The sequence below is a fragment of the Onychostoma macrolepis genome, chromosome 05, assembly GCF_012432095.1.
Source record: "Onychostoma macrolepis isolate SWU-2019 chromosome 05, ASM1243209v1, whole genome shotgun sequence".
NCBI lineage: Eukaryota > Metazoa > Chordata > Actinopteri > Cypriniformes > Cyprinidae > Onychostoma > Onychostoma macrolepis.
Genome location: NC_081159.1, coordinates 33,176,104 through 33,190,945, shown reverse-complemented (window position 1 = coordinate 33,190,945; position 14,842 = coordinate 33,176,104). Strand labels below are relative to the sequence as shown.

At 35.0% G+C, this 14,842-nt stretch overlaps 1 long non-coding RNA gene across 4 annotated transcripts; it reads left to right on the top strand.

The window, feature by feature from the left end:
* The first annotated feature begins 4,274 nt into the window (after positions 1 to 4,274).
* LOC131540155 (uncharacterized) lies at positions 4,275 to 9,125 on the top strand. 4 transcript variants are annotated; one of them, XR_009271201.1, is made up of 7 exons: positions 4,275 to 4,393; positions 4,519 to 4,611; positions 4,706 to 4,805; positions 5,619 to 5,744; positions 6,531 to 6,701; positions 7,096 to 7,386; positions 7,514 to 9,125. It is a non-coding gene; the product is annotated as an uncharacterized LOC131540155 (long non-coding RNA). The 4 variants fall into 4 exon arrangements; XR_009271200.1 differs by having other exon boundaries at positions 4,279 to 4,393; positions 5,622 to 5,744; positions 6,528 to 6,701; XR_009271198.1 differs by having other exon boundaries at positions 4,282 to 4,393; positions 6,528 to 6,701.
* Positions 9,126 to 14,842: the final 5,717 nt, after the last annotated feature.

The window sequence follows — 14,842 nt, the reverse complement described above, 5'->3', positions numbered from 1 at the left end:
TTTATATGTGACGTGTTTGACTAAATAATGTTGTTTGTAAGAGAATCTGGATATTTTCACTAATGAGCAAACCTGGTCAAGATAGATTTCTCTTTAACCTGTTTACCTTACAAACAGTTGTGCCATCTCCGGAGTTAAGCCTTCACTTTTACAGAGTGAAACCAAAAAATTGTGATTGAGAAAATTATTGCTGTTTGAAATTTTTTGGAAAAAATGTGAACACTGGAGGATTTCTCATTTTTTTGTTTTTGATTATGTTCAAAACCGTTTTCTTGCCTTACCCCAAGCTGTCATAGTAAGCCTACATTAATAATTTAAATTCAAAGCAGTCATGTTTGATGTGGTGGTGGGGATTGGAGTTGGAATGTTACTGTACAATATGTATTTTTGTGTGTGTGTGTGTGAATCTAGAAAAAAATTGTTCTGATAAATAGCTAATACAATGCCAAAAAACTCTCAAGATAGTGGGGTGGCCATGCTAGCTGGCGCAGTTGCTCCAGTAAACAAATTTCTGACAACACAACTTAATGCTTATTGGTTTGTTTTCTGTTTTACAATGTTTGTATCCACCTTTTTCCTAGCCTTCGTACTGTTTAAAATTAGGGGAGCCACTTCCGGTTTAGGGAAGCTCTACTTAAAAAGACTGAAACAAATCATTTCAAAACATAATATTGTGCTTCAAATAATCCTTATCCATCAGTTTGACTGAATGAGCTGTAAATTTTCCATGATATTCTATTTTCAGAAGTCAGGAGAATGTAATGCTTGGTATTTTAATGTGACACGAGTCAAGTCAACTTTATTTATATAGCGCTTTTAACAATAAAGATTGTCAAAGCAGCTTTACAGTATCAGATAGAAAAATAGTGTCGGTAATGCAAAAGGACAATAGTAAACATTCAATTTTCAGTTAAAGGCAGTTCATCATTGAATTGAGTGATGTCGTCATCCAGCTCAGTTCAGTTTAATTTAGTATCTGCAATCAAGTCAACGATATCGCTGGAAATTAAGTGTCCCCAACTAAGCAAGCCAGAGGCGACAGCGGCAAGGAACCAAAACTCCATCGGTGACAGAATGGAGAAAAAAGCAGCAGTTTGTGCTGAGGACTCATCTGGTTTGTGGTCTTGTCCCGATGGCTGTCTAGGAGACGAGGACTTCACTGGGGATCTGTCTCTGAGGCTCATCTAGTTGTCCTGATCTCTGCTGACATTCAAGAATATCCTTGGAAGAGCTCTTTTCACTCTGCCACATTCTTTTCCTCTTGATTATTTTCTTTGTTTTCTTCCTTTGTATTCTGCTGGAACAGTATGAAAAAAGACGACATGTACTGCGCATTTGTGGTCTGCTTTCCCAATTTAATTTATGATATATCCCATGAATGGAAATGCCCTTTCTCCGAAATGCTGAAGCGTGATTTAATAACGCTGTTGCACTTGCAATAGCCAATGACACTCAAGCGTGCGGGAAGTGCAGCTCCTATATATGGCCCGTGCCGTATGCTACATCCTTTCGGATCTTTTGACTCATAGCAACAGAAATATCCTATACACGGCTTCTTACGCCATGTCTTGTTCCCTTCTTTCAGGGAACCATGATTACGTGAGTAACCTGAGACGTTCCCTCACGAGGTTGGTCTCTTGCCATTGTGTCATGCTTGACAATACGGGGAATGCATAAAAATCCCTGCTGTGTTAAAACAACACTACCTCAAGTCCAAGAAGAGTTACGCGGTAGTGAAGCACAGGAGGGGATCATCGTCGTCTTGGTTGTCTGTTCATTCGACAGTTCACAAAGAATGTTCAAAATTAAGAAACAACAACAACAAACAAAGAAATCTAACAACTGCCATAAATTTATAATATTAAAACTATATCAATAGACACAATATTAATTTAAACCAAAAGGGCCCAACTGGAATATCACTTGGTCCACCCTACATCTCTCATCCCTGCTCAAAAAACAATAGAAACCATCACAGAAATTATAATGGTTTCCACTACAAATACCATTACAAACATTACAAACCATCAACTTTTAACCATTAAAAAATGGTTTCCTGTAGTGTGTTTTGGGACATATTCCATTAGGATTTAGTGGTTTTAACAAGCCACCAATAGAAGGTGACCAATTACCAGTTGAGACACAACAGGCATGATTACTATGGAAGCATATGCTTACATAGTGACATACAGGTGCATCTCAATAAATTGGAATGTCATGGAAAAGTTCATTTATTTCAGTAATTCAACTCAAATTGTGAAACTCGTGTATTAAATAAATTCAGTGCACACAGACTGAAGTAGTTTAAGTCTTTGGTTCTTTTAATTGTGATGATTTTGGCTCACATTTAACAAAAACCCACCAATTCACAATCTCAACAAATTAAAATATGGTGACATGCCAATCAGCTAATCAACTCAAAACACCTGCAAAGGTTTCCTGAGCCTTCAAAATGGTCTCTCAGTTTGGTTCACTAAGCTACACAATCATGGGGAAGACTGCTGATCTGACAGTTGTCCAGAAGACAATCACTGACACCCTTCACAAGGAGGGTAAGCCACAAACATTCATTGCCAAAGAAGCTGGCTGTTCACAGAGTGCTGTATCCAAGCATGTTAACAGAAAGTTGAGTGGAAGGAAAAAGTGTGGAACAAAAAGATGCACAACCAACCGAGAGAACCACAGCCTTATGAGGATTGTCAAGCAAACTCGATTTGAGAATTTGGGTTAACTTCACAAGGAATGGACTGAGGCTGGGGTCAAGGCATCAAGAGCCACCACACACAGACGTGTCAAGGAATTTGGCTACAGTTGTCGTATTCCTCTTGTTAAACCACTCCTGAACCACAGACAACGTCAGAAGCATCTTACCTGGGCTAAGGAGAAGAAAGAAGAACTGGACTGTTGCCCAGTGGTCCAAAGTCCTCTTTTCAGATGAGAGCAAGTTTTGTATTTCATTTGGAAACCAAGGTCCTAGAGTCTGGAAGAAGGGTGGAGAAGCTCATAGCCCAAGTTGCTTGAAGTCCAGTGTTAAGTTTCCACAGTCTGTGATGATTTGGGGTGCAATGTCATCTGCTGGTGTTGGTCCATTGTGTTTTTTGAAAACCAAAGTCACTGCACCCGTTTACCAAGAAATTTTGGAGCACTTCATGCTTCCTTCTACTGACCAGCTTTTTAAAGATGCTGATTTCATTTTCCAGCAGGATTTGGCACCTGCCCACACTGCCAAAAGCACCAAAAGTTGGTTAAATGACCATGGTGTTTGTGTGCTTGACTGGCCAGCAAACTCACCAGACCTGAACCCCACAGAGAATCTATGGGGTATTGTCAAGAGGAAAATGAGAAACAAGACACCAAAAAGATGCAGATGAGCTGAAGGCCACTGTCAAAGAGGTTGGGCTTCCATACCACCTCAGCAGTGCCACAAACTGATCACCTCCATGCCACGCCGAATTGAGGCAGTAATTAAAGCAAAAGGAGCCCCTACCAAGTATTGAGTACATATACAGTAAATGAACATACTTTCCAGAAGGCCAACAATTCACTAAAAATGTTTTTTGTAATTTTTTTTTTTTTATTGGTCATATGAAGTATTCTAATTTGTTGTGAATTGGTGGGTTTTTGTTAAATGTGAGCCAAAATCATCACAATTAAAAGAACCAAAGACTTAAACTACTTCAGTCTGTGTGCACTGAATTTATCTAATACACGAGTTTCACAATTTGAGTTGAATTACTGAAATAAATGAACTTTTCCATGACATTCTAATTTATTGAGATGCACCTGTGTGTAAAGTGGTATTTTTAATTTTTTTTTAATTTTTTTTTATAGAATTTGTCTTTAAAGATACAGGATCATCTTTTGATAAATCAGAGATGGCCTACTTTACCTGAAAAGACATTTGTCTGGAGTGCATGATCGCAAATGTGTGACAGAGTCTATCAGACTGTATAAAAATGGGACTGCTTTAAAACAAGCATAAAGATACAGATCTGAAATCTTTAAACATCTCATGAATTTTCCCTTGACATGCAGAAATATTTTTAAGTAGTAATGAGTTCTCTGCTATAAAAATGCATTCATGTATAAATAAATAAAACAAAGACAATAAATATATATTTTATATATATATATATATATATGATATATATACACAGTAAAATCAGCAGTGTAATATTTGCAGTGTTAAAAGTTATTAATTCCCAAAGAGTTGAATTAACAATCTACAGTGTTAAACGGTGGTGTTCAGTGTTGTCACACGGTGTAATATTTATGTAATTTCACTTTTACACTGAAAGTGTTTTTTAAAAAAAACCGCCGAATTGATCTGATTGATCTCAAGCGCCGCTGCCTCAAAGCGACGACGCCATTTTATCTTCAGGCGACCGAGACGGTAAGTTGGATTGCTTTCTCTTTATAAAATTACACGGGATCAATACTTTTTGTTGATAATTTTACTCAAAATATGATTGGTGGTGAACACATTTAGAAATTACTAACTGCAAGTGTTTTTGTCAGGTTTATGGTGTTATGTTCTTGAGGTGTAGAGAGGCAACGTTAGCCTACAGAAGAGGGGAAATTTCTAATGCGGGCTCGATTTCCTGAAATAAGGTGATTTTACGTGTAAAATAATTTTTGGAATGTTTACAATTTATGTTATATATATATATACTTTTAGCTTTCTTTCATTTTGGCTCGTTGACAGATCCTCTCTCCTTCATTCCCGCCGAGGCCTGGTTTCACTACGAGTCTGAAGCAGACACATTTGGGCGGTTTTCTACTCGGAGGAGAGAATTCATCAAATGGTAAATTTATATTTGTTTTTGAAACCGTAATAGTGGGACTGTTAAACATTTACGCGCTTACAATTTCGTTTTTGTGACGCATAACACCGTGTTGAAGTATCGCGTCGCGTCAAGTCTTTCTACAGACGGAGCTGTGTAACGCGGGACATTTAACTTAACGTTATCAGTCATTTAATTGGCGTTATCTAATGCAAAACTGTGAAATTAGAGCGCGTTTAAAAACTTCGTTTGCAAAGTACGTTAAACTGTAAATCCGTCAGTCTTTCCTTCAGTGCCCATGGGCAGAGCATGCTTGAAACCAGTCTTTATCAATTCATATGGCATGCTATTTTGGGTAAATAATGTCCTAAATACTTCCAGATATACAAAGTTAAGTTTTAATTTAGAAAGATCTGTCTGAATCTATCTGTATTTTCTTTTCACATTATAAATTAATAGTAAGAAATTTTAAACGTGTTAATTTATTCTAATGTAGTACACCATGTTCATTTTAAGATGCCTTATTACTGATGTCACTCATTAAAATTATATAAATGTGTTTAATAATCAAATTAAATAAATACTTAAATTGTTTCAGGAATGCCTCCATGTGAATATTGCACAAGGTTTTGTGTCTATTAACTTTAACAGTCGTTTAATTGACCCTAGAATTAAAGATGTAAATAAAAATGTTTAATTTGACACCTGTATTATAAACAGCTCTCAGCATACTCAAAATTAGGGGTAATCACAATTATTTTACCATATTTACAGTCCTAATGTAAATTTAAATTACTGAAATAAGTGTTTTTTATTTTTATTTATTTTTTTCAGTAGAATTGGCCCAGACTTCTGCAGTGTCAAGTGAAGGAAGCTCCTCATAAGATTGCAAACCTGGAGTCTGATGACACTGAGCGAGAGTGATGGAGTGAGCAGAATGATGAAGATGAAGCCAGAATTGTGAGTCTTTCTCATTTATGTTATTCTGTGTACAGTAAAAATTTTAAACACAAACAAATATGAAAAATTAAAATTTAACTGGGCAGCCACACAATATCTGCTTATGTTCACACCTGGAATTTACTAATTATTAATTTAAGATGTCAAAACACATAAAGCCCAAAAATGAAAACTTGTCGTCATTTCTCACTCTCTGTCATTCCAAACCTGCAAGACTTTCATTCATTTTCAAAACACAAATGAAGATATTTTAAATGAAACCTGAGAGATTTCTGTCCTTCCATCGACAGTGTACAACACTTGGATGCTTCAAGAAGTTCACAAAGAGATCATAAAAGTAATCCAAATCAATCGAGCGGTTTGGTCACAATTTTCTGAAGAGACTCAATCGCTTTATACAATGAACAGATTTTATTTAATTAATTTTTTTCACATTTAAACATTGATCAGGGATCATAAACAGAAAATTTGGACTAAACCACATGATACGTATGGATTAGATCTCTTTGTCACAGATCAGTCAGGCCCTTCACTCCACCAATCACAGCGTTCCACATCTCCGGAGTTCTAATCACGCACACCTGCACCTGATCACAGCCTCATTATCACTCACTACAAAGGATCCTCACACACTCACTTCACTGTCCAATCTCGTCTTGCAACGTGGACTCAGACATCGCAGTATCCTGAAACCAATGATCATATCCTTGCAAGAAACTAATTACTTACCTTGTTTGACTTGCCTCCTGTATTCTTCCTCATTGTGTCGTCCCCTCTCTGTAGAAGCTCCGTATTTGAAGTGTGTGTGTGCCTCCTTGGATTCCCACGTCTCGTCTGCCAGTATCCCTGGAGAAAAGAGAAGCGATCACCAGTGTGTCACGACTACCAGTATTGTTCACCACAAGATATCTACTCGCCTCTCAAGATTGCTATACTCACCTGTTGTGCTTCACCTGTGTAAATAAACCACTTGTTATTCACCTCTCACCTTTGTGTCCCGAGTCTATCATAACACTTTATGGATTAGATCTCTTTATGAAGTTTATGAATTATCAAAGTAGTAGTTGCGTGGACCGTCAATCAAGGGACAGAAATCTTATATTCTATTACAATATCTTCTGTTGTGTTTTAAAGATAACGAAAGTCTTGGTTGAGTAAACGGTGGAATTTTCATTTTTGAACTAACCCTGTAATAAAAGAATGTGGTCATATGCATCTTGTGCTTGTTCACTTGTGCATCACCCAAGATTCATGCTAATGCCAGGTGTGAACAGAGCCCTGTGTGACTACACAATCAGTTTAGCAGAATGGTTCCTGAGAGAGATATTGTCATTATTTTAATTTTTTCCAGGAAGCCAAGTTCCTGGCTTTTCCCAAGACCTTCAAGGACACGATTGACCTCGGAATCAGCTGTAAAGGAGGACGAAACCGATGTTTAAGTTTAGACTATATTTCAGAATAAGATTATCTATATTCTGTATTCATGCATTTTTTGCTGAAGTGGTCATTTCTGTTATTTAGAACGGGACAGCGATTATTGCATCAATTTGTCTCCTACTTCATTTGGTTCCACCATCGCCACAAGGCTGCAAGGGGCCTAGAGAAATGTCCTCCTATCAAGCTGAAAAACATCTTCAAAAAGGTACATTTCTGTCACTACCTATTGTCTGCCTCAAAATATTGCCAGATGTGTTGTATATGAAAGACTAATAAAAATAAAATCAATTGGAGAGCTGACCTCAATTGTTATTTTTGTCTTTGATCTGCAGGCACTAACCAGAAAAACACCTTGTAGAGACCACACAGCCGTACCTGCTCGCTGATGGGACAACGAGGAACAGCATTCATGGATGCTACACAACTGTTGACAAGTATCTTGCTGCAGTCTTGTTCAAATCTACCTGTCATATTTGTTAATGTCTAGGTAAATTTGATGATTTTATGTGTTTTATTCAGGGTTCCCACGCTTCTTGAAAGTACTTGAATTTCAGACATATGGATTCAAGGCCTGGAAAGTACTTGAAAACAAAAATGGGTCCTTGAAAGTGCTTGAATTTAAATTTGAGAAAAATTTAGTTTATGGCGCTATTTCAAAAATTGTCCTATATGTGCTGTCAAAGATGGGGTAGCGCAAAAAAAAAATCTTGGCGTGTGTTGATGTGCAGCCTAGTTTTCTTAAGTCGCTCCCGCTGAGTTTCTGACCATTACCGCCCGCTCCCGCAAACATTCTATATTGTATATAATTTTCGCGCTAATAATATGCGGGGTATTGAAATCACATTTGAGTGAGCGCTCGCAGTTCACTTTCGATTTCGATTTTCACTCTGTGTAAAGTGAGCACATCTTTACAGTGCGTGAATAATTATTGAGTACGTTGATATTCTGATCATATTTTTTCCCAAGCACATTTTACCAATTCCAAACCACATCGATCTTAATAACTACTATTAATTTTGTATTTAATCATTTATAAGTGATATGTAATTATCCATGAAGGCTGGAAGTGAAAATCTCCTTATATTCATGTGTGCAGAATTATTAGGCACGTTTTCTTTTACAGATAAAATGAGCCAAAAAGTGATTTAACTGAAAAGTCAAAAATGATTAAATCCCCAATGAGAAATATTCAAATATAATGCAATACAGAAATTGTAAAGTTAAGACAGGTGGAGAATAAAAAACACAAGGTAACTGCAAAATAATTAAGAATTAATGTGAAGAATTAGGTGTAAACCATCAAACCTTTATTCTTCAGCGCCACCATTTTCAGAACTGCAACCTTCCTGGAGTCTCCAGAATTACAATGTGTCAAGTTCTCAGAGACTTTGCTTGGGTAAAAAATCCTAAAAAATGACCCTTACTTAATAAGACTAACATGCTGAAGTGTTGTGAAATACATGAAGACTAATTTTTATAGACTGATAAGTTGAGAGTGACTCTTGGAGGACCAGCACCACATCCTCGTGTAGCACTGTTTGAAGAATTTATCTTCCAGAATAGCAGTAAGTTTTAGGAGCTCATTTTTAGTCAATCACTGCAAGACAGACTTTTCAGGACAGGAGATGGACTAAAAATGAGCTCCCAAAACTTACTGCGACATGGAGAACTTGAAAAATAAGAAAAACAGCTTAGTACAGTTTAAAAACAAATAGAAAGTCCTATTTTTTTTTTTTTTTTCTTTTTTTTTGCAGATTTGCACATGCACAAGGTTTAAAATGTTCATGACATATTTTTAAAAAATATTGAAATTTTGAGCAGCTGCATGTTTGAGCACTTGCATTCCTCTAGGTCAAAGATGAAAAAATGGGATTTACAAAATAATTTTGACTTGAGTTATTTATTAATGAGTAATGTCTCTATTGGTGGTGGTTGAGGAGATCCCCCTTCTATGTAAAGCGCTTTGAGTACCCAGAAAAGCGCTAGACAAATGTAACTATTATTATTATTATTAACAGGTTTTACAGTGTTATTACAACATTTAACCACTTTTTATTCATTTAAAAATTGCAAAAAAAAAATCAAATTTAAATCTAGTACAAGAACTACAGCAAAAACCAGTTTGATGCATATTTTATAAATATTTTAAAAAATTGTATTTGAATATTACCAGTATTAACTTCAATGGATTTCATTGAATTACTTTGAACACGGCTGCTCAAAACTGTCTAAATTTATGAAACCTACACATTCAAAACATTATTACTCTGAAATTTTTCATGTAAATGTTAAGTGCAAGTAAAATGTTTAGTACTGTAAGGTCTTTCATGACACTACATATGCTGGCGTGTGAATTTGATAGGTGCTTGATATAAAATAAATGGTGCTTAAAAAAGTCCTTGAATTTTTGGACCCGTGAAGACCTCTAATCTGGTGTTCACGAAAGAGTGGGAACCCTGTTTATTAACTATTTTGTTTCCGTGCAACACTTAATGAATGTGACTGACTAATTAACCTCTACACATCTGGTATATGCTTTAAAGTTGCCACTTTGCCCATTTGTTAAATAAACGTTGGAATTTGTACATCTTGTCTAATCTTGTACATTAACACTATACAATAGCATTTTTATTTTTGCACTGAAAAGAATACTTTATTAATAACACTTAAAGGATTAAAACAACACAAACAGTGTAAAATTTGAACAACAATTGCAAGTGTAACAATTCACACTCTGAGTGTAATTTTTCTACACTGTAAGGTGCTGTATTAACACTAAAAATTCAACACCATGAATGGTGTACTTTTAACACTAGACAGATTGGGACCATATATGTATATGTAGTAGTGTTAAAATTGACACTTTAAGTGTTAAACTGACACTGCGTTTTTTACTGTATATATATATATATATATATATATATATATATATAATAAATAAAATATTTGAACCAGCAATAATAAATAGTGAAAGCATCTGTAGAAATAGGAATGATAGAGTGTTTAGCAGTACCATCATTCCAGTGGTTTAACAATCCATTGTTTGAAAAGCACAAGTAGGCTTCTCAGCTTTTCCAAATTATTATAAGCTTCCTTACTGCCTTGAAAGGCTGCCTCACAGGTTGTTAAATGTTTGCTGCACATTACATTTTTTAGATCCTCAACGTTCTGTATGATAGCTTTCAGCTTGTTGCACAGCCCTTTGTTGTGACCCTTTAGATCAGCTGCCTCCTGCAAATAAGAGCTGAACGTAGAGATGAGATTGCAGTTGAGGTGTCCATGCTTCTTCGCCTCCTGGATGCATCCAACCGAGTGGGACCCTGTGTGATTCCTCAGGGCCGAAGCAGCTTCATTTTCCTTCAAAAAGAAGCAACCAGTCACTTTTTAGAGATTTTTTTTCTCCCCCAAAATCTGTCTAACACCATCATATGAAGTTATGTTTAACTTATGTTTTGGGCCATTTGCTGGCTCACGACTGGTAATATTTCTTACATATGTCTTAGATAATGTTCTTCATCAACCCACTAGGTGATTGCTCAACCAGAACAAAAGATGAAATGTTAGTTAATACAGTGTAAACAGGTTTTTAAAAACCCACCAGATATTTAAGCGCATCTTCACCCAACGTTGCCATTTTTTGCATAGACACAATATGTGCAGACTGATTGGTGTGCAGTAAAGACAGCAGCAGGAGTAAACCTACAAATACAAGAGAAACATTTCATTAAAAGTCCTAAAATAATACCAAAAAAAAAAAAAACAGCTGAAACATTGGTGAGTGGATTTGATCTAAAAAATAAAATTATCTAAGCTAAATGATCATTAACTGCTGTTTTTTTTTTTTGTGGAAGTTGAGAGAATTAGCATGTGCTACATGAACTCTAGTTTGTCTTAGAGAAAATCTTGTAATACTGTCTCTTTCCTTACAAATGAAGTCTAAATTTGAAAGCAGACTTACCAGTGGTGCAAAGCTGCATTCTGTATGTCATGTTGAGACAGTTGGTCGATGTGTGTAGATGCGATTAGCCATATTTAAGCACTCTAATTGCTCATCCGTTATCAATTAATCTGGTCAGGGGATTTACACTCATGCACAATATTTATTTTCCCACCAACTGTAAATGTTAATTTGCTTTACAGAAATAAAATGTTTGCAATAGGTTGACTTTTTGGTGTCCATATATTTTACATATCATAATAACACTTTACCATGAGGTGCATTATGTAACATTAGTTAACTACATTAGTTAACATGAACTAAGATTGAACAATACTTCTACAGCATTTATTAATCTTAGTTCGTTAATTTCAGCTTTTACTAATGCATTATTAAAATCACAATTTGTGCTTGTTAACATTAGTTCATTAACTTGTACTAACAATGAACGACTGTATTTTTATTACCAAAATTAACAAAGATTAATAAATACTGTAATAAATGTGTTGATCATAGTTCGTTCATGTTAATTAATACATTAACAAATGACACCTTATTGTAAAGTGTTACTCATAATTGTATATTTCATTAACTAATATAATGTATATTACAACCATAATAATACTGTGCTGTAGCCTACCTTAAATATACAGATATCTACCATAATTATACAGGTGGTAAATTGAAGGCCACATGCTAAATAAGAGTTAATCAAAAGTGCTTTTATAGGCAACAAAGGCAAAACTAAAAATGACACTAAAATAACGCTAGAAACATTAAACAACATTAGACTTGATACTCCATAATGTACACATATGACATATAAACTAATAGTTAGATAAATCACATTTTTGTATTACCGTAAATGGAACAGTTTACTGAACCTTTAGACAAAATACATAAAAACAAAACTGAAAGCAATTGCATACGCAATACTGAGTAAATATATATGCATGTAAATATTTATTGTATATGATTGTGTTTATTATAATTATAAATGGATCCCTTTGAGCTGCATGTGCCACATAAAATTTCAGGTATAGGCCTATTAATGTTCACTTTTCAAAAAAATGTTTTCCTTTTTTATTTTAAATAAATGCTTCTCTGAGCTGATATGCATTTAGAAAAGGGAGAGGAAATGTATCAGAATATATCGAGCTGGTTGCATCAAAAGCTAAATCCACAGTCTCTCTCCATGCAACTATTGTCTTTTGTCATTTGTAACAAAGCATTGCACTTTTTTTTACACTCGGTATTGTGCAGTGCTTACAAATATGAGCAGAACGGGAATTAGTTTCAAATATTTACCTAAGCAAAGAACAGCCACATGCTCCACAACATCCTACCTCCTCTTACGAATTTAGATCTCCTGAAGCCTGCATTTGGTGATTGAGGCTTTGGTGAGGAATCACGTCTCTTATTAACATCTGCGGGACAGATGAGAGGATGTGAAATGATGCAAGCCAGTGAAGCCACACTGACAATCACAATCAGTGCAGCTGTGTTCTGTAGCGGAAAGCCGGTATGAGCAAGGATTCTCAACAAAACTCATAGGTCCTGTGACAATGAGTAGCCTATACTATATAGGACATTTGTGGGTGCCTCCTTCTGGGACAACATTCCCAGCTGTCCTCCTCGCTTTATGTTTTTTTTTTTTTTTACTTGACATTAACTCGACAGCACTTAAAATATCTATTTTGTAAAACCTTTATTATTCTCAATAAAGTTTTCTATGTGGACCCCAGTTTTAAAATGCCCGCTTTAAGCCATTATATTTGGCTTGTCAGGTTTAACTAAGTACAAGTTTAACTAAACTAAGATTAAATTTAACAAAAATTTAAATTTTGGTTATAGTTTTAGTTATTTTGTTTTGTGTTTTTGTCTTTTTAAAATATCTACGTATAGCATTAAGTTTTAGGTTATTTTGATTTAGTACTTCAGCTTAAACTAAGCGAAAATGAGAAATATTGCCTTGGCATCTAGTTGAAATAAAATAAGTTTGTATATTATATAATTTCAAGTAATTACATTTTTTATGAACTTTAACAATATTAAGTTAACAGTTAACAATAACCATTCTTTGTGTAATGTATTAAAGAGAGAATAATTGTGACCCTGGACCACAAAACCAGTCTTAAGTCGCTGGGGTATATTTGTAGCAATAGCCAACAATACACTGTATGGGTCAAAATGATAGATTTTTCTTTTATGCCAAAACTCATTAGTATATTAAGTAAAGATCATATTCCATGAAGATATTTTGTAAATTTACTACTGTAAATATATCAAAACATCGTTTTTGATTAGTAATATGCATTGCTCAGAATTCATTTGGAAAAATTTAAAGGCAATTTTCTCAATATTTTGATTATTTTTTTGCACCCTCAGATTCCAGATTTTCAAATAGTTGTATCTCGGCCAAATATTGTCCGATCCTAACAAACCATACATCAATGGAAAGCTTATTTATTCAGCTTTCAGGTGATGTATAAATCTGTCTATAAAGACAGGTTTTGTGGTCCATGGTCACAAATTACTTGAAGCTATAAGTTAATTTTTTAGTACACACTGTATTGGTTTTAAAGTGAAAAACTGTAAAAATGGTCACTTTAAGAATATTAATAATTATTAAAAGGAACACATTGCTAGTTTGTTTCATGAATCAGGGGGTAGTTTATTCTCAGAAAGGTGAAAGTGGTTTTTGGCACATGCTTCCATTCTCACAAGATCTTTGTTAATAGGTCAATGCAAAACTTTCAAAGTGGAATTTTAAGACCTTGATGACGAAACGGTTTGTGATTCAGAGCACCCTCGGTAAAAGACCTAAAGCTCTGATGTCATGAGAACGCTCTTATCCTGATATCTGTTATCATCTTGTTTATTGCTAGCATCACAAGTAATTACAAAATGTGGCAAAATCCAGACTTTGCTGCGGTAAATTTTTAATCTAATAATGAAATCATACAGACCAATACAAGTCTTATCTCATCTAGGTGGTTTGCTGAGACTTTCTAAGATTGACATTTCTAAGAGATGACCTTTCTAAGGTTTTCCTTTCATGCCAGTGGAATTATTTGGCCTCTAGAATTTTGATTCTCATCAAAATCGATGCACTGTATTGAAGTGTTGCCACACTTTTTCAAACACATTTAATTTAAAAGAATTTACTACCAGGACCAGTTTCTTTCTTTCTTTCTTTCTTTCTTTTTTGATTCTCTTTAAGGGTATTGCAACAGTACAGGAAAATCACTATGCTATCTTTGCATCATTGCTGGCCACATGATATTTACACATAATGACAGAGCTGGGGATTTCCCTTAAATAATCTACATCTGAGTATGACTGAGGAAGATTTTCATGATGCTCACTTCAGAGTGGAGAATTTTGCAATCCCTTTGCTGACACCAAGATTTCCACACAATGATTCATTATCTTATATATTTTTTCATAGCTGTGCTGTATCAGGCTGAATGTATAATCTACAAAAAGATTGCGCACAGTATGCTGTCTTAGCCTAATTAAATTACTAAATTATAAAATTATTTTTGATCATAGGGCTTTGCTGCATGACACCCAGGCTTTAAGTTCAAAAGTGCACACATTTGGAGAAATACTGACGTGTTTATAAGTTTACTTCACATTTCTTTGGATAAAATCATATTCATTTTCCATTAATTATGCATTCTGTTGAGAAGTGCTTTTAACCACTGCCTGCTGCTCTCTC